Source organism: Gouania willdenowi, chromosome 6, assembly GCF_900634775.1.
Source record: "Gouania willdenowi chromosome 6, fGouWil2.1, whole genome shotgun sequence".
NCBI lineage: Eukaryota > Metazoa > Chordata > Actinopteri > Blenniiformes > Gobiesocidae > Gouania > Gouania willdenowi.
Window position 1 is genome coordinate 2,878,204 of NC_041049.1, and position 19,400 is coordinate 2,897,603.

The 19,400-nt window shown below is 38.2% G+C and overlaps 1 protein-coding gene across 5 annotated transcripts in view; it reads right to left on the minus strand.

The window, feature by feature from the left end:
- syt1a (synaptotagmin Ia) overlaps window positions 1-19,400 on the minus strand; it is a 212,984-nt gene that overhangs the window by 106,452 nt on the left and 87,132 nt on the right. For 4 of the 5 annotated variants that reach the window (XM_028450077.1, XM_028450076.1, XM_028450075.1 and 1 more), the window contains exon 3: window positions 7,080-7,171. The gene's annotated coding sequence lies outside the window, so the exon portion shown is untranslated. Of the gene's footprint in view, window positions 1-7,079; window positions 7,280-19,400 lie in introns of those variants that run through there. The other variant, XM_028450074.1, reaches the window with a different exon arrangement.

Genomic DNA, 19,400 nt, shown 5'->3' on the forward strand with positions numbered 1-19,400 from the left:
TTTCTGTGGTTTTTAAAAACCATTTCACCAACTGTTTAACCATTTCCATCTTTAAGATGACTATAATAATAATAATAAACGTTCCTGGGTAACAGTGGATATTATTCAGATGAATAAATAAATGTGGTTATCACAGATTCATAGAACAATGGACCATCATTTTACTGACTTTATGGATGGACCCCAAAAATCTCTCCCCTTTATTCCCCCCTTATAGATGGTCCTGTCTCCACATGACTGTTCTTCAATGTTCATGTCTGTGTTCAACCCCCTTCAGCTACAGTGGGGGTCCCTGCTCTCTGAGACCTTTATTTTGGGGGTCGTGGGCTGAAAAGGTTGAGAACCACTGCTTTAAACAAATATGTTAAAGAGTTTGTTGTAATCTCTATAAATATGATTACGTTCATGCATTTGATAAATAGGAGAAAAAAAGGTTGGACTTTTTCTTGGATCTGATATGTTCTCTAATTTTCTAATAGATCTCACAGCACTAATAATTCAAATAGCTCAGAATAGTGTGAATACATTAATGGTGGTAATCATATTGGTTTCCCGCCGACCGCAGTATAAAGGCTGGTAATTCACTCTATTGCACTCCTATAATAATGCACATTTGCACTTGGCTTTGATTATATCAACACACTTGACCTCATTGATATTTAGATTTCTAAATTTCAATCCACGCTGTTAAAGGGATGAATTATTTATGATAGAATATGAAAAATCCAAGTTTTCGCTCTTTCAGTGATCACAAAGAACAGTTTCTAACTTTTCTCCTGCAGAGACACAATTATCTTTATTTAGCTGCTTCTCAGATTTTTACTGTTACCTTCTATTCTTTCCTTTCGTCTGCATTTTGTTCCTTTTTCCTTCCTTTCTGCCCTTCTTCCTATTATTACCTCCTTTATACCCTTACTTAAGTCCACTCTGCTTTCCTTACTTCCTTCTTTTGTTCATTAGTTTGTTTATAGATTCTATTCTATTCTTTCTTATTGTCTATAGTCCACTCTGTCTCATCTGCTTTCTTTCTTCCTTGTTTAGTCCACGTTAACTTCCTTTTTACCCTTACTTACTGGTACACTTCCTCTCTACTTCCTTCCTTGCCCTTTATTCCTTACTTTTGTTTCATCCAGTTTTTCTTATTTCCTTTCTTCCTTCTTTTTTACCTTTCTTATTACCTGTCATTTATGAGGTTGTTTGTTCATTCTTTCTTTCTTCCCTCTTTCCCCTAACCCTTCATTCGTTCTTTTATTTTAAAAGTCTTCCTTGTTTGCTTTCTTCCTTCTTTTGTTTATTAGTTTGTTTGTTCCTCCTTTCTTTCTTTCTTTCCCTCTATCCAGTCATTCTTTATTTTAGTCTCTAGTCCACTCTTTCTTCTTCTCTTTCTTTTCTTTCTTGTCTAGTCTACGCTTCCTTCCTTTTTTCTCCTCACTTACTCTTCCTTCCTTCACCCATGTCCTCTATTCCTAACCTTTGTTTAGTCGAGTCTTTGTTTCCTTTTTTACCCTTCTTACTATTTATTCCTTCCTTTTGTCAGTCCACTATTGTTTCTTTCCTCTCTTCTTTTGTTTATTATTATTTTTCTTTCCCTTCATTCTTTCTTTTAATCTATAGTCCAGTCTTTCTTTTTTGCTTTTTTCCTTCCTTGTCTAGTCCACACTTCCTTTATTCCTAACCTTTGTTTAGTCCAGTCTTTGTTTCCTTCCTTTTCTGGTTTATTAGTTTGTTTGTTCATCCTTTCTTTCTTCCATTTCCTCTAATCCTTCATTCTTTCTTTCATTTTAAAGTCCAGTCTTTCTTGTTTGCTTTCTTTCTTCCTTGTCTAGTCTACACTTACTTACTCTTCCTTCCTTTTTTCTAGTCCACACATCCTTCCTTCCCCCAATTTTCCATCCAAACACATTTATATCAATCTAATAGCATTTAAATACATGTTTTAATAAATTGCAGACATTTATTTATATTTTCAAACACTTGCAGGTCTTTTGTAACCGTAGCAACACTTTTGAATCTGGCGTTCATATTTACACCGTTGACGGATAAGTTGGGAAAAATGGCCCTGTTTTCTCTCAGATCACTGAGCACAGCAGCGTGCATGTGTTTGTGACGTGTTATTAACCCACCAGTGGGAAACACTTAACTCATGCCTATTCAATTATGCTAATGAACACATATAAAGATGACCCCGGCTAATTATTAGCTCTGTCGATTAGCAGACATGTGTATGAGGAAGAAGACGGAGGAGTGGCCTCCGGGCACGACTGTTTATTTTCCTGTTGGAGGACAAGTGGCAAGGGTATGAAACCAATGTCACGCTGCACAGACGTGTTCATTTGTGCGGACGAGGACGGAGGAAGCGCTCGTCCAACGCAGCGTGGAGTGAGAGGCGCCGCTTTCATCCTCAGGCCTGGCAGAAATAAGTCGTTTTCATGTGTGTTTCACACCGCGGTGACGCTCTGCTCGTTATCACACGACGGACCATGTAGAAGGTAGAACGCAGCTAATGAATTCATAAAAGAGGAGGATTAGCATCAGAGGTCAGACAGCACGAGTTTAGAGATTGATCACATGTTTATGTTGGGTTCAGATCTGTTTTTCTGTTTTATTTATATTTGTGTTTACGTGCTCTGTTGGTTGTCATGAGTTCACATCCCGATGGTTTTATTTCACTTCTCTTTGTTGTGCTTTAGTAACCGTTTGGTACAGTATACAGAATACAAATACTCACATTAGTGTAATTGAGTTGCTTTTATGGGTACTTGTACTTTTATGAGTATATTTCTAAATCAGTCATTTTACTTAAAGGAGCATAGGACAGGATTTATGAAAAAATAAACATACATTTTAAGTCTTTTAATGCTAATGGATGATGAAACGCTCTAAATCAAAGAGAATGAGTCCACACACATATTTCTATCTATTGCTTTGAACACACTGTGTGATACATGTTGTTTAAATTTCTCGTGCAGTTCTGCAGACGTGACGTCAAATGACGCTGATGCACGTTCTCAACGGCTTGAATAAAGGAAGTAAAAAAAATGAGAAGAAGACGTCTTAGACTGAAAGAAGACAAACACAGTGGGCTAAACTACTGTTTGGTTCCACAGAGGCATGTGCACAGGTCTTGCAGTAAACAGTCACATGAACGGCCAGTAAATAAATAACCGTGTCATAGTTAGAGAACGGATCGGGACGCATTTTCTCGTCCGAGTCCGAAACAACAGTGAAAACCTCATTTTTTTTCTCAAAGAATAAATGACATATTTACGTTGGTTTTAGTGGTAAACACTGATTTTATTAATAAACAACTGTTAATGTCAACATCTGATCAGCTCACGGGTAACAAGAGAAAGTGAAACACAAACAGGTGCGCAGTGCACGCAGGAGACCCATCAGATCTATTTACATTATCTATGTATGAAAGAGAAGAATAATCCATGATATTGTGCAGAAAACATAATGTTTCAACGATGTATTTCTTTATAATCATCCTCTGTTCTCACTGTTACAGTTACAGCTGCATTATTCAGGGATACAGCAGCTGCAGCAGCAAAGGAAGAACGCTGCGTGCAAACAACACTATGTGACCGAACCAGACCACCAGTTATAAATATCTGTTCGAACGCGACCAGTCGGATGCCGTTAGGGTTCGGTCGAGTATCCATCCTCTAGATACAGTATCAGTTGTGCTCCGATAATAAACAAACAGTTGATGCGTGTTCCCGCGCTAGCTTGGCAGATGGCTGCAGTTCCACTAACCACCACAGTGTCACTATGGAGTCAGATTTATACATCCTGCTCTACGCTTCTTTAAGTACGTTTTGAAAGAAGTAATTTGTTACATTTTTACACCCAACTGTTACTGAGTAAATTATACATTTTTGTTTTAAAATGATCAACAGACATTGTGAAACTACAAAAAAATGAAATGACCAGACAACAATCATAGCCGACCAATCAGATTAAACGTAAAGCATCGTGCCAAAACAGTTTTGAACGGAGGTTATTTTCTCCGGTTTAGAGTTCATAAATGCATCTATACTTAGAGCCCTAACATATTTTATTTTATTTAAGAAAAACAAAAACGTATTTTATACAGATGCCTTTGTGGAAAATAAATTAAGTTCCAACTGTGGCAGATTTGGTCTTGTTTCCTTTTTGAGTTTATACATGAGATGTTTACTGTATGTAAAGGAACCACATCAAGATGTATTAACAATAATAAACATGGGGGGGGGTTAATCCTGTCTCCACTCAGGTGCGCTCCATTTCTTGTTGGCCTCCCTCCACTACTTAAGTAGTGTTTGAAACCCAAGTAGGTGTTCAAAAGAAACTTAATATGTTATTATACATAAATAAAATGCAGTTTAAACATTGGTTTAACAGAAAAATGTCTAAATCACAAAGGATTTTGGTTTGTTTTGTAGTTTTAAGTGTATTTGCGGAAAAAGTTTTTTCATGAAAGCATCAAAACTTTTTAGTGATATTTGAGTGTTTTTTTTTTTAATTCAGGTGTTTCCATTAACAGTTTTCATTGAGCTATTTAGATTTTGCACATTTCCAAAAGTAATGGAAACACAGCTACTGACTCACAGTTAACTATTTTCTTTACACACATTCATTTACTGAGACGGAAAATAAGGGGTGATACGACCAATTGAACAGATCTTCAGTTTATACTATTATATAAAGTAAAACTCAATAAAATGGCCTTTATTAGATGAGGAATGAACCATTGTTTGTGATTTCTGTTTATCTGTAACCAGCCTGTGTGTGTGTGTGTGTGTGTGTGTGTGTGTGTGTGTGTGTGTGTGTGTGTTGACGCTGTCCACAGAGGCAGTGCTGAATGTCCCTCTCCTCTATTTCCCATCTACACACACATGTGTCGCTGTCCGTGGTCCTGAATCATCAGGGAAAAGCAGGGGGTGTCTGATTGGATGAAGCCCTGAGCCATTGCCATGGGTAAAGCTAGTGGATATTACTGTATATTCAAGCAAATACAGGCCCTCCAGCTGAAATATTCACATTCTGAAAAGGAAAAAGCAATCTGACTCATTCTTCTCTCTATATATATTTAAAATCAGACCCCAGCATGACACGAAAAAGTCTCACATGCATGTTTTAGAACAATATCTCACATTTACTTGCCATTTTTCAACGGAAAATGGGTTTCTGAATGTATAGAAAGTGCAACAAACAGACATATATACTGTATATATAAGCCGTTCAAAACCTTGAGCTACATGTTAGGGTTCAAGCAGTGATCATGATATTCCTGTGACTGAAAATGAATGAGTTTTGGTGGGAAAGCAGCATTAGTTTGGGACATCATTCACTGTCTCTGTTTCCACAGCATCATCCTCTAAAGCAGGGGTTCTCAACCTTAGGGCCAGGACCCCACTTGGGTCGCAAGACAATGGGAGGTGGTTGCCAGACGCTTTCAAGAAACTAAGTATATTTGCTGAACAATTTGAGCCCATTTTTGCTTTTTTTTTTACTCTTTTTCTGCAACTACACCAAACTTTCCATATTTTAACCTATTTTCATCACTTTTTCTTGCCATATTTTTGCTCCTGTAAATGCATTTCTGACACTTCTCCATCAAATTTCAATGCACTTATAAACCCTTTCTACCACTTTTTCTGTCTGTTTTTGCCCACTTTTAACTCATTTTATTTTTGATTAAAACAATGATTTCCATCTTTAAGATGACTATAATAATAATAATAAACATCCTGGATAACAGTGGATATTATTCAGATGAATAAATAAATGTGATTATCACAGATTCATAGAACAATGGACCATCATTTTACTGACTTTATGGATGAACCCCAAAAATCTCTCCCCTTTATTCCCCCTTATAGATGGTCCTGTCTCCACATGATGGTTCTTCAATGTTCATGTCTGTGTTCAACCACCTTCAGCTACAGTGGGGTCCCCACTCTCTGTCTTTACCTCTGATATTGTCAGTGCTTTACATACTTTACAGATGGAAGTACAAAGTAAGGCATTTTATTGTTGAAATTGCTCATTTTCTGTGGCCCACTTGAGATCAAACTGGTCTGTATTTGACCCCTGAACTAAAATGAGTTAACACCCCTGCTATAGAGGATGGAGGCCTGAATACGTCCCTGAGACAAAAGCAGGAGAGCGTTTTCCTTTCGCTCCCGACACGTGACGACGTCTTTTCAGAGTCTCATCTCGATGTTCCCGCTTTGTGAATGTGCATCCTGTGGGACGCCGTGTGAAAAGAACGACACACTCCTCTTCAAGTCCCCCCCCATTGCAGAGTGGTGAAAGTCCACCAATCAGATGAGGGCGAGGTGGTGAACCAGAGCCGAACGCGTCCAGCGGAGCAAACGGGACGGAGGGACCGGAGAGTCCAGGAATGGTGTGATCGCAGGTTCTCCCCCCCACCCACCATTATAACCCAGTGTAACACAGCAAGGTTGGGTGAAGGTCAACTCTGGCCTCTGTGGAGCATGAGACGCTGATCAGATCAGATCAGATCAGATCAGATCAGATCAGATCAGCTGTGGAACCACAACAATGCCACACCCCCAAAATACGGAGGATTAAAAACGCTCCTCAGGGAGAATTAATCGTTTTTAAACAGCATCAGTAAATTACTGCACAATCTACAAAGTGTGTGGGGCTGGTTTTGGAGGGGGGGGGATAAAGGGATGAACAAAGGGATGAATAGAGGGATGGAAAGGAACTCCACAACAACAATCCAACCAACTGCTTTCATCTGTGAATGAAACGCAGGATAAAAGTGTAAAGAACAGAGCAGCTTTGTGAGGCTCTCAGATGGAGAACCTGGATAATGAGCAACTGTGATGAGATGTGATTACAGTGGAAAGAAAGAAAAAAGAAAAAGAAAGAAAGAAAGAAAAAAGATTCAACCAACACGACGAGCACGAGAAGCTGGACTTTTACGTCCCAGGGAGCAGAACCCACATTAGAACCAAGTAGTGTTCCCTCAGTCTCAGAGATGATGTTCTCCTTCATCCTGAATCAGCTCCTCCTCCTCCTCCTCATCATAATTACAGTGAGGGATATTTCAGGACTCCTACCTGGCTCTAGTCCCTCGCTCCTCTTCACGACCCGGCTTCAGGTGAGTTCTGGATCTGGTTCTGTCGTGGTTCTGCTGAGGCCCCGTGCAGCACTTCAGGAGAAAGAAGCAGAAAAACCAGAGAGAGGAATGAGAGGCTGGAGATGTTTGTTCCTTGTTCCGATCGCACACTTGGACGAGGCGGCTATGCCGAGCCAGCAGCAGCTCTCGCTCTCTCTCTCTCTCTCTCTCTAGCTCTCTCGCCGTGACACACGCCTCCTCTCTTCCCTCCCACTCACTCCATCGTCCCCCTCCCCCAACCTCTCCCTTCCTCTTCTGTCAGACTGAACACACACACACACACACACACACTAAATGCATTAAACTGAAATAGAACTGATGTTTGTGTTAAATACAAAAATAAAAGAACATTAAATAAGTCCATGTGACTCTGCAGCACAAACACACAACTTGTATCACAGCAGAGGGTCATAAACACGTAATATCAACATTCAGAATTTACATTAATGAACAATCTGAGCATTGGAACAGGAAAGAACAAAGTGGTTGATTTGCATGTTTTTCCTCTAATTTTGTGTATTGTCTCTCCTGTGTGTGTTTAATGTTTTTTTTATGCTTAACGTCTTTGTGTTTTTGCTGTTATTTTGTATTATATATATATACATACATATATTTATTCTTTATCATTTTATGTGTGTTTGTGATGTTTCCGTGCAGGTTTTTTTTGGGAGTAATTTTTCTTTCATTTTGTGTGTTTTCGTAGTCGTGTGTGTTTTTCGAGTAATTTTGTCCATTTTTGTTGCAGGTACATCTTGTTTCTGGACTCATTTCTTTCATCATTTTGTATATTTTTCTCTCATTTTGTGTGTTTGATGTTGTTTTCTGTCTGGATTTTCTTTAATGTCATTAGTTGTTTTTTGCTGAGTGTGTTTTGTTGTCGTTTGACATAAACAGTATCTCTCTCATTTTGTTTAGTACATTTGTCTTTCCATCTGTGTGTGTAAAATTATTTGAGGGTTTTTTTGGTATCATCGCGTTTTTGTTGTCATTTTGTATTTGTATTACAATTTTTCTCTTATTTTGCGTATTTGTTGTTTTCACTTTTTCTCAGCAGTTATTTTGTAGATGTGTCTTTCATTTCAACAAGACATTAACGACGTTACAGAAGTCTATAGCTGCTGGCATTAGTTGTTAGCATTAGATGTTAGCGCCAGCTACTAGCATTAGTAAAGGCTCCGATTTCTCGGTTAAAGATTTCCCAAATTCCGTTTTAGTTTTACATCAGTTACATCTGTTTTGTTTTCGTTCCATCATATTTCCTGAGACCATGTGTCAAACTTAAGGCCCGGGGGCCAAATCCAGCATATTTTAGCATCAAATTCGGCCCAATCGAGAGAGTAAAAACTATAGAAAAAACCTGAAACATTTATCATATTATCATATTATCATCCACATTATTTGCAGAACTCAGTTTTCTAGTTCTTATATCATACGACGTCACTCGTTTTTATTGTCAAATTGTTGAAAGAAACGGAAAATTCCCCTCAAATTATTCCACAAAATTTTCAAAATCAGGATGATTTAATGGGTATCGGAATGACAGATATTGGGCAAAAAGCCAATATCGTGCATCACTTGTATCTGATTTTGAACGCTGTTTTTAACTACAATGATGTGTTAGAATATCTTAAACTTTTTACGGAAATAAAGTAAACATTTTATGTAGTATGCACTTTAGTCTGTCTGATGGTCGTGTTTTTGTAGCATTAGGACAAAGATCTGCTGATAAGACGTACAAACTGCTGAGTAAAGACTATTTCTGTCCCTCTCCGGGTGTTGCCGCTCGTGTCGTTCCGTGCAGACAGAGAAGAAGTCAAAGTGGGAATATGCTAATGCTCCGCCTCCAGGAGCCGCTGATTGTCCTCGTCCCACCAGATGTGACACTGGAGTGAGCAGAGGAGGAGGCAGATGTGGTTCAGTGAAAACGACCAGTGAGGGGTGGAGCTTCATCAGACTCTCACTGTTATTCTTAGGAAACGAGGAGGTTGATTGGACTGAGACCTATCTCGTATAACGTCTAGAATAACTGCCTGAAATCTACAATAATCTCTGTTTTTTTAATGCAGATGTGTCATTTTACTTCAGGAGCCACATATGACTTCCTGTTTTCATCTCAAGTGGGCGGGGCAGAAAAAAAATACAATTTTTTTCAACATTTTTGTACTTGTTTAAAACAGGAAGTTCACAATCTAGGAGTCCAAAAACTTAAGGACAACTTTTTCCAAATTTCTAATTTCAACTGGAAGAATTTGCAGTGTTTTTCATTTAAAAAAAAAAAAAAAAAAAAAAAAAAAAATCCCCAAATACGATAGATTGAAGAGTGTTATTTTATTGAATTTGGAGGAACTGAGATTTCTAGAACTAAACTTGAGGATAAGTTAGGTTTGAATAAATAGGTGATAGATCATGGTTCTCCACTATTAACCCAGCAAGACTCTTAGGGTTAAGGGTTCAGTCCCTAAAGTCTGATATACGATGTACTACTGCGTAGAACCTCACGCCGTACAAACACCACATTGGTCTCTGTAAGTCCACCCTCTAGTGGTGACAGAAAAACAAGCTCATCAAAAAAGCACAAATATGATGAGAGCACATTGCTTTACGCGAGCCAAATGTTAATGATGCTCTTTGCTACCACACGATGGTGGCAAATGGATTTTCAGCTTTGGCAAACATGAAAACAAAAGACAGAAAAATAGTTTTCGTGGAGAACGATTTAAGCTCAGACTCTCAAATTCAGCCAAAAATTGCATAGTCATCATTGTCGTGAGTTACATTTCATATATTTCAGGATGATGGACATGTTGTATTACTGCTATATGTTCAAACATGTTTCTTCTTTCACTGAAAATGCCAGTAGACTAATTATTTAAATAAATCAAGTGATAATTCTGGATAAGATGTTTTATTGAGTGCTTACAGATTATGACATTACATTATTATGTTTTTAATTAATTAAATTAATTAATTAAACTGGGCTTTAAGCCTTTATTCGTCATGTATATATGTTGTTACACATATATATTGAAATTTGTCCTCTGCAATTTAACCCATCCCCTGGGGGGCAGTCTAAGTGTGCAGGAGTAGGGCGTACATGTCTGAAGGGGTACAGGACTCTAAGGTCAACCTCTGAGTCACGTTGACCCTGTGTCTACGACGTCTACGTGACGTAGTAACATATAAAGTATCAGGTTAAATGACTTTCTCCATGTCAAACAGTGGATTTGAACCAGCAACCCTCCAGTCCCACTGATCAACCCTTTGTTTATGGTTCACTTCCTGTTATTGAAGCTTCGTCCAAAGGTTTGACTGAAATATTTGTGTTGTCTACAGATCGATCGTAGAGCGTCAACATCTGTCAGAGTTCAGTCTGTGGATGACTGATGCTGTTGGTGGGAACAGATGTTGGAAGTGTGCACACACCTATGTGAGCGTGTGTGTATATGTGTGTGTAAATAAAGCACGCGGGCCGATAACACACACACACACACACACACACACACACACACACACACACACACAGCAGAACAGACATTCAGACAAAGCAAACATAAGTCTGTGTTAATGATTAGCAGCTAGCGCCTGCATGGACTCTGCACAGCAGGCAGCAGCTATAATCCACTGTGTGTGTGTGTATGTGTGTGTGTGTGTGTAGACCGGTCGGCCTCTAATGAGCAGAGGAAAGAGAACCTCCACACTGTGAGGAGAACATGGTTTCACCTCATTGGTCAGCAGATAAACAGGAAGCTCTCACTGTCACTGCTCGCTTGATAAACAGGAAGTAAAGATCAAAGGCAGAGCTGAGCTGCTCAATGATGTTTGATTGGTTGGTTGGATTGGTATTTTTAGGGCTGCACCAATTTTTAACTGACATCAACACCTTAAATGTTCCAATGTTATTTTATTGTAAAAACGTTGAACAACTGTTAAACAATACAAACGTGTTGTTTTAACTGCACATGAGGTAATTATCTCAGGTTAGAACATTACTGTCCAAAAACACGCAATTATATCAGTTCTTTTACTCTTTAATTTTTCACATTTTAAATCAGTATTTATGCACTTCAGTTCCACGTTACATTTTATTCTCGTTCCATATCTAATGCAGTCCAATAATTTCATGTTTTTTGAATTTTTAGGTTCCCAACATTACTTTGTATGTGTAGGCGTTTAGTTTAGTGTTAATGATCTTTATTGTCAATGAAGAAAGGTTTTTCAGAATTGAAAAGTTCTTCCTGTTTGTCGCACCCCACCTGTCATGTCTCCATTCCCCACCAGGGGGCGTGCCACACACTTAGAGATGCACTGTTTTAAACCATCAATAAAGTATAATGAGTTTTAAGTTTTGTTGTAGTGCAAAAAGAGAAAATGTCCAAATGCAGCAGCTTTGTGGATATAAAATGTAGTGTCTGGTTGAAACAGGTTCAGGCTTAAAGACACTTCGGCTTCATTCGCGTCAGACGGGTTTGGGTCGCGTTCTGTCGGACTCGGGTCAGCTTTTCTTTTTACGGCCTGATTAAAGCGGAGTCTCTTAAATGTAAAATGAGGTTCGTAGTAGCATTCTGTTTGCAGCCTCATCACGACTTATTTCCACTTTACACAAACTAGAAATTGCACAAACTGTCGACATGCTAGGTTGACCGTGCTCCGGGTGACTGTTGCTGTTGCTAACCCGTATAGCAGAAACGTGCTCACATGACCTGGGGGCATACTCGTAATGGAGTTTGCAGTGCGCAGGGAGAACATTGCCCCCCCCAAACGGTCAAACATTTCCCAAATGAATTCGAAAAAATGCAATTCTTAATATAATGTACATAATATACAAATATTTTAAGTGCCATGAAACAGTATGTAATACTGTTAGTTTCATGGCACAGATGTTTTCAGTGAAATGGTCCCAAACTTTTGAGACTTTAGGTTGGTTCTTCTTCACAATGTAAATGGTGAAGTGACACTGCCCCCCACAGTTCATGTTATGGTACTGCAGCATAAATGAAGCAGAAAGCGCATGCATTATTGTATGTTACACACATTGTGGTTGGCGAGAATCTCGAAGCGTCTACATATTTGATTTGATTTTTTCTTTTGCCCCTTCCTGGCAAGAATCTCAAACTCCCCCTATGTCTGGTGGGCGGGGCCTTTCAGTCATCTCATATGCAAGTATTGGCTGATCGCTGATCCCCTAAATTTTGGAAATCGGTACATCCGTAGTATTTTACATTGTTGGGTTGTTAAATTGAATACTCTATGGTTGGTTGGATGGTTGGTTGGATGCTCTTTAAATTTCATTGATGCTGATGTGACATTAATGACCTTTACTCAGTGAAGAATCTAAAAATCCAAAGTATCTGCAGCCTTTTTTCCACATTTTGTGCTCAAATACCAACACTGTGTGATATGAGAGATTGTGTTTGAACATTAACCACCAATCACGATCCTCCAATCACACGTTTGGCAGCTGGTTGACCTTCAGTTTCTGGTTTCATTTACAGAAGAAGATCCGATCTCATCCTCAGCCGCTTTTTTCTGCCACTTCTCTTTTTTTTCTCTCCACTCCATCTCTCCATCACGAGCAGGAAGCCGCCACTCATCGCTCACGGCTTCATCGGCGGATAAGTGGCGGTTTTCAACACGGGGCCATTCAATGCGAGCAGGTGCTCCTTTCAACACAAACTGCATTACAGCACAAACACCTGCCGTGGGTTGTGATGTCACACAGATGTTTGAATAACACCATAAAAACTCCTGGTTTTAACTTCACCAAGCAGCGGAATATTAAGTGCTTTTATTTCATTTTCTAATTCTCAGCCATCCCATGGTTGTTGTGTTTCTTTTTTAACAAATCATTATCTCGTCCAGTTAAATCATCACCGGAGGGTTAATGGCGTGTTCTGGCAACTCAAACTCTACACAGGCTGTCAAAAATCCATTCCCTCTTGTTACTGGAAAATTGGTCCAAATGCAGCACAAACAAGTAAAAAACATAATAGGGAAAAAAATTAACTTGAAAAATATAAGAAAAGAGAAAGAAAGAAAGGGCCAAAAACAGACAGAAAAAAGGACTAAATAAAAACCTCCATAAAACAGTCAAAAGAATCTATACAATAGACTAAAAACAGAGCAAAAGAGCCATAAAATAAAACTACAAACAGATAAAGAACTAAAAGGGATTAAGACCAGACAGGACTAAAAAAACAAAAAAAAGACCAAAATCAGACAAAACAAAAAACAAACAGAAATGGCCACAAAACAGATAAAAAACAGACAATAGGGACTAAAAATAGATTAACATAAGCAAAACTAAACCTTAAACAGACTAAAACAGACAAATTAGACCAAAAACAGACTATAAACAGACATGGCAGATAAAAGAACATTAGACTGACTCAAAACTGAAAAGAAGGATAAACAATATATATTTGTTTTAAAACAGACTTAAAAAGGATAGAAAATACAAAAAACAGACAATAAGACGTAAAAAATTGACTCAAAACTGACAACTAGTGAAAACAGACCTAAAACAGACAAAATCACACTCAAAACTAAGAATAAAATTGCAAAAAGACTTAAAAAGTAGAATAAACGGACTTAAAACTGACAAGAAGGACAAAAAGAAAACAGACACAAAAACAGACCAAAAACAGACACTAAGATGACAAAAATGCTTAAAAAGGATAGAAAATGTACTAAAACTGACGAGGAGTAAAAACAGACATCAATTAGACTAAGAACTGACAAGTTCGGATGAACTACTCCCGAGAATTTAGTCAAATGGCTCAGATCCACCGAGTAAAAAAAGGTCTCAGAGAGGCTCTAGACATCATCCATGTCCAATTTCAATATAAATTTGTGGTTGCGACTTTCTAACGATGTGAGAACATTTCAGCCCCAGTGTGTGAGAGTCACTACTTTAACTGAGTCTGTTCTGTGGACAGCAGTGATGTCTCCATCAGCTCTGATCTCTGATTGGCTGGAGGCGCAGTGATTGGGACCATCACTGGGGACCAGGCAGCGCCGCCTTTAAACACAGGAAATGGAAGTGGGCTCACGACGGGTGACGTCTCACTCTCAGAGACTCTGCCTCTTTGGAAACGTCTCGACCAATCAGGAGGAGGAATTGGAGGCTCGGGCGAGGCCGAGTGTGAGCTATGAGAACAAAATGAGACCTAACACGTCCAGAAGAAGAGCTTCGTGCGTGTAAATACAGACAACCAGGATCCACTGCTGCTCATTAATGCTGACCTGCTGCAAAGAACCGATGTTCTAGTCAGAAATGGTTGAAGGTTTGGTTTTAATTATCCAGATGTTTTGCTCTTCTTCAATTTTTCATGCTGTCTACAAAACAACAGAGTTGGAACTGTCGCCCAATGTGGTCACAGATTTCTTTAGGTTGAGGATATTGTTTATCAAATTTCGGTAAACAAAAGAGGTTTACATCGATATGATTTTTAGAGCAACCCAAAGCAGCACACGTTGACTTCAAACTGTATTTTAGAGACTTGGAAACAAAATTCTTATGGTTTGATGTTTTGGTGGTTGATGTTGTCTACAGTCAGTAGTTGAATGAGAAATATTGCTCATGCTTTTTGTTTGTGTCTAAGTTGTTTTACATCCACAAGAGACACAAATCTGATGTTTGCATAAGGAGCTGGAAAACATTTGAGTGTCTCAACTTGTCCCTGAAACACGTCCAGAACAATGTCCTGCATTCCTAATGTGTTGTTTGCTTTCCTAATTTATTCCGACGGCGCTCGATGCCTGAAGCACAGACGGCTCAGAATAAACCAAGAAATCCAACGCTTAAAAATCTCATCTAACAAACCCAGAGGACACGACGTCACTTTGATCTCATATCAACTGAAAAACAGTGAAACTGGTCAATTAAAACTTTGTTTCTGTCATTGGTAACGAATAAAGAATGACTTCACATTTAAGTCATTCACAGCACACAACCATCCGTATGGTGTTTCTCCTGCTTTAAATATCATATTTATATACAACATGTAAAGCATGTAAACCTTAAGGTTGGAGGGGGTGCGTTTAAGAAACTATGAATTTTTTTTACAATTTGGTCCCATTATTGCTTATTTCTACCATTTTTCTGCACCTACACCAAACTTGCCATATTTTAACCTATTTTCATCACATTTTCTTACCATATTTTTGCTCCTTTTAATGTATTTTAGCTCCATTACTCCCATTCCTGACACTTCTACATCACATTTCAATGTCTGTTCTGTCATTTTTTCCACTTTCCAGACATGTTCAGCACTTATAAACCCTTTCCACTACTTTTACACCTAATGTCACATATGTTGACCCATTATTGTCACTTTTAACCTCTTTTCACCATATTTCATGCATATTTTTGCCAATTTAACCACGTTCACAATTTGTCATGCCCATTATTTGCCAGTTTAAATTAAATGTTTCTACTAATTATTCCAGCATCGACACTTTGAACCCTTTTTACCAATTTTTCTGTCAGTTTTTAACCATTCTAATTTAACTGAATGTGCCCCAAAATATCTCCCCTTTATTCCCCCTTATAGATGGTCCTGTCTCCACATGACTGTTCCTCAATGTTCATGTCTGTGTTCAACCACCTTCAGCTACAGTGGGGGTCCGCTCTCTGGGACCTTTATTTTGGGGGTCGTGGGCTGAAAAGGTTGAGAACCACTGCTGTATAGCACCATAAAAGGTCGTCTTTGGGCGTGGCCTTAAGACAAACACTGACCCACAAGTCGTTTGTCTGTCGATCTTTAGGTGCACACGTAAGAGGTCACGTGATATAAAAGAGGTAAAACAACTGGTGGCTCGCTTGGTCTGTGGCCTAAAAACAAATGTTTGTATCCAAGGAACTTTACTACAGACGTCAGTAGATGTTTTAATGCAGATCAACCTCTCAGTGTCTTTTCCTAAATGTTCTGCATCACCAATGTCAGAAAGAAAATTACCGTTTGCAAAAAAAACGTAAAGCAACACAACATTAGTAATGATGTGAGCACGTCTGTAGTGTGTGATGTCACTAATGTGTGTCAGATTAAAGTGTCAAGGTACATTAAAGTGTTCCTTGAGAAGCGGTGTTCGGGTGGGCGGAGCCAGGTAGAAACCAAGAGTTTCTTAGACAAAACCTGCCAGTGACCAGGTTCAGTTCATGGAGAATGTTACCATGGTAACAGACTCAGAAAAGAACATACCTCACCTTCAGGAATGGGACACTCAGAGTTTCCCTCATTTGAACCTGGACATACTCACAGTATGAACATAACTGACTTTCTGGAACACCCCTTAGAAATACATTAACATTACAACAAACACAAATAAGGAGAAAACCCCACAAAAAGACACCATAAAATTACAGAAAAACCCACAAAATGCCTTCAAAAACATACAACTGGAAAAACAAAACTAAACGTGGCTTAAAAAACACAAAAAGACAACAGACACACACAAAAAATAAAATAAAAACACAAAATGACATTAAAAATACACACACAACCCCCATAAAACAACAATAGACACACACACAAAAATACACATATTAACTTCAAAAAACACACAAAAGAGCAACAAACACTAACTGAATCTCTTTAGTGCATTGGGTAGAACGAATGAACACCGTTTGTTTCTGTGTACCTGTCAGTATTTATCAGATTGTACAAACTCAGCATAGTGATTAATTATGTGAAGCTGTTTCATAACAGACTGTGTTTATTCATCACTAAGTGCTGCTCACTGGCATTTCAGGTGATAATCTCAACCAAATAACGACGACTCCGTCACCGAGACTCAATCACACACGCGCGCACGCACGCACGCGCGCACGCACGCACGCACACACACACACACGCACACACACACACACACACACACACACACACACACACACACACACACACACACACACACACACACACACACACACACACACACACACACACACACACACACACACACACACACACACACACACACTAGTGTTGGTGTGTTTGTGCAGAACACTGTGACAGTTTGTTTGAAGTTCACTTTTTCCTCCAACTGCTCAGTTTTTCACCAAACAACACGTTTTAACGCACAAAGTACACAACACCGAAGAGAATAACTCGCCTTTCATTAATAAATATCACATTTCCATCACATTGCACTTTAAATATGAGGAACACTTCTACACAACTTTGTTTACCAAATGAGAAATATCATGAAAAGCCAACTTTTATATGATATATAAGTAGGAATGTCAGATAATAATGCTATCCATATTAGCATTAATAGAAGTTCGGTATCATAGGGCAGTGGCCCTCCCATCACAACAATTTATATGAACTTTTTGGGAAAAAATTAAAAAATGTACTATTCTTCAAACTTCGTTAAAATACCTATTGATAACTAATAATTTTAGAACAGTATTAAAGCTTCTTATTGATAAAGTGCATGACGTCACACCCTCCCTAGGGGGCGTGCCCCCCCAGTTTGGGAACCACTGGCATTGGGTACATTTCAATATTGGATTTTTAGTGGAAAATGAAATCTGATCAAAAAATGTCTGGATTGTAGATGTGAACTAACATTAGTTTGGTGGTACTACAAATCCTGCGTGTTTCCAAATCGGTAAATTAAATATCAAACAGTCTCACCTTATTGGTAAAAAGGAAAAAAGCAGAACTGGACGATATTATCAGCCAATAAAAACTAATATCGGTTCATATTTATACATTCTGCTTGCCTTAACGTTTGCGTTACTGAATTGGCTTTTTTATGGTGCGACAGCGCTAACTAGTGGTGGGAAAGAATATTGTTTGCATTTCCAGAATTGACCTTTCAATACGGGTCATTTCCTGTCAAAAACCAGAAGTTCCAGAGAGTTAATTCTGTGACCTAAAGCGATGTCTCTTAAACAGTGTTTATGATGCGTTTCAGTCATTTTACAAACTAATATAGATCGTTGTTCCCTGTATCGTACATATTTAACTAGCTACAGGCTAACCTCTACGCTAACGCCACTTTACTTGCTATTTTAATCGACTTGCACCACGTTACACACTATAACAAATGTTGTATGTTATGTTTGTTAAAAAGTTATTTTATGTTATTCCGTATTGTTAGTTTCACAGTAAACCTGGTTTGTTGTGTTTATCAAAATAAATAAAAAATTATTTTAATAAAAAATTATAATTTCAATCAAAAAAATAAATCACTTCAATCAGAAATAAATATTTTCAATCAAAGAAAAAAAGTGTATTTGAGACCCAAATATTTGCATTTGAACTCTTTTTTTTTTTTAACTTTAACTGAATTTTTTTTATTGAAAATTTAATATTTTTGATTGAAGTAATCTTTTTTGTATTTGGGCTATATGTGTAGTATATTGTTTTTATTATTATTCAATTTAAAAAAAATGCAAAATATTCAAATGCAAAAAAAAAAAAAAAAAAAAAAAAAATTTTTGCATTTGAACATTTTTTTTCTTTGAAATTTTTTTTTTTTGGATTGAATATTTTATCTTATTTTTTTGATTGAATAATAAAAACACAAATCTACCTCCATAGTTGTGGAGTTTTTATAACTGCTTGGATAATTATTCTGGATGACTACTGCTTTATAACAATAAATAAATGGAAGTTTGTCCATCACTGAAACTGAATGAGTTTTCTTAATTTATGTTTATTTGTGGAATACATCCAGTGGAACATCACAATAAAAGTAGGATTAATGTGTTATTTCCATGTAGAGACATATTCATATATTATAAATGTTAATAATATTGTGACCTAATATCAAGTATCTCAGATTTTCTATTTTAAATGTCAGAAAGTCCGACTCCAGGCGATTGGTTCCAGCGTCAGTGGTGAAGTCACATCCCATTTCCTCCTCCCAGTACAACCTGCTCATCCCATCACTGGAAATTACACTCATTCCTCTTTTGGTTCACAGAGGAAGCTCAATCTCCATGCTCAACAACCTGTGCAGTCGCTAGATATAAACATAGATATATATATACGTATACTGTATATACAGGCAAGGACGCAATCTTCAGATGGAGGTGTGCAGCGCTGAGTGTGGGGGGGTGGGGGGTGGAGGGGAATGTTTCCCAGTAATCTACACTGAAGCTGGAGAACACGCTGACCTTGAAGAGTTTAACCTGCCAATCACAGCGCGGCGGCTCCACTGAGGCAGAAAGCAGAGCCTCAGATGTGTCAGAGGAGCCCAGATGTACAGAATGATGAGGAGGGAAGTTATGGGAGCTTTACATCACCATGGA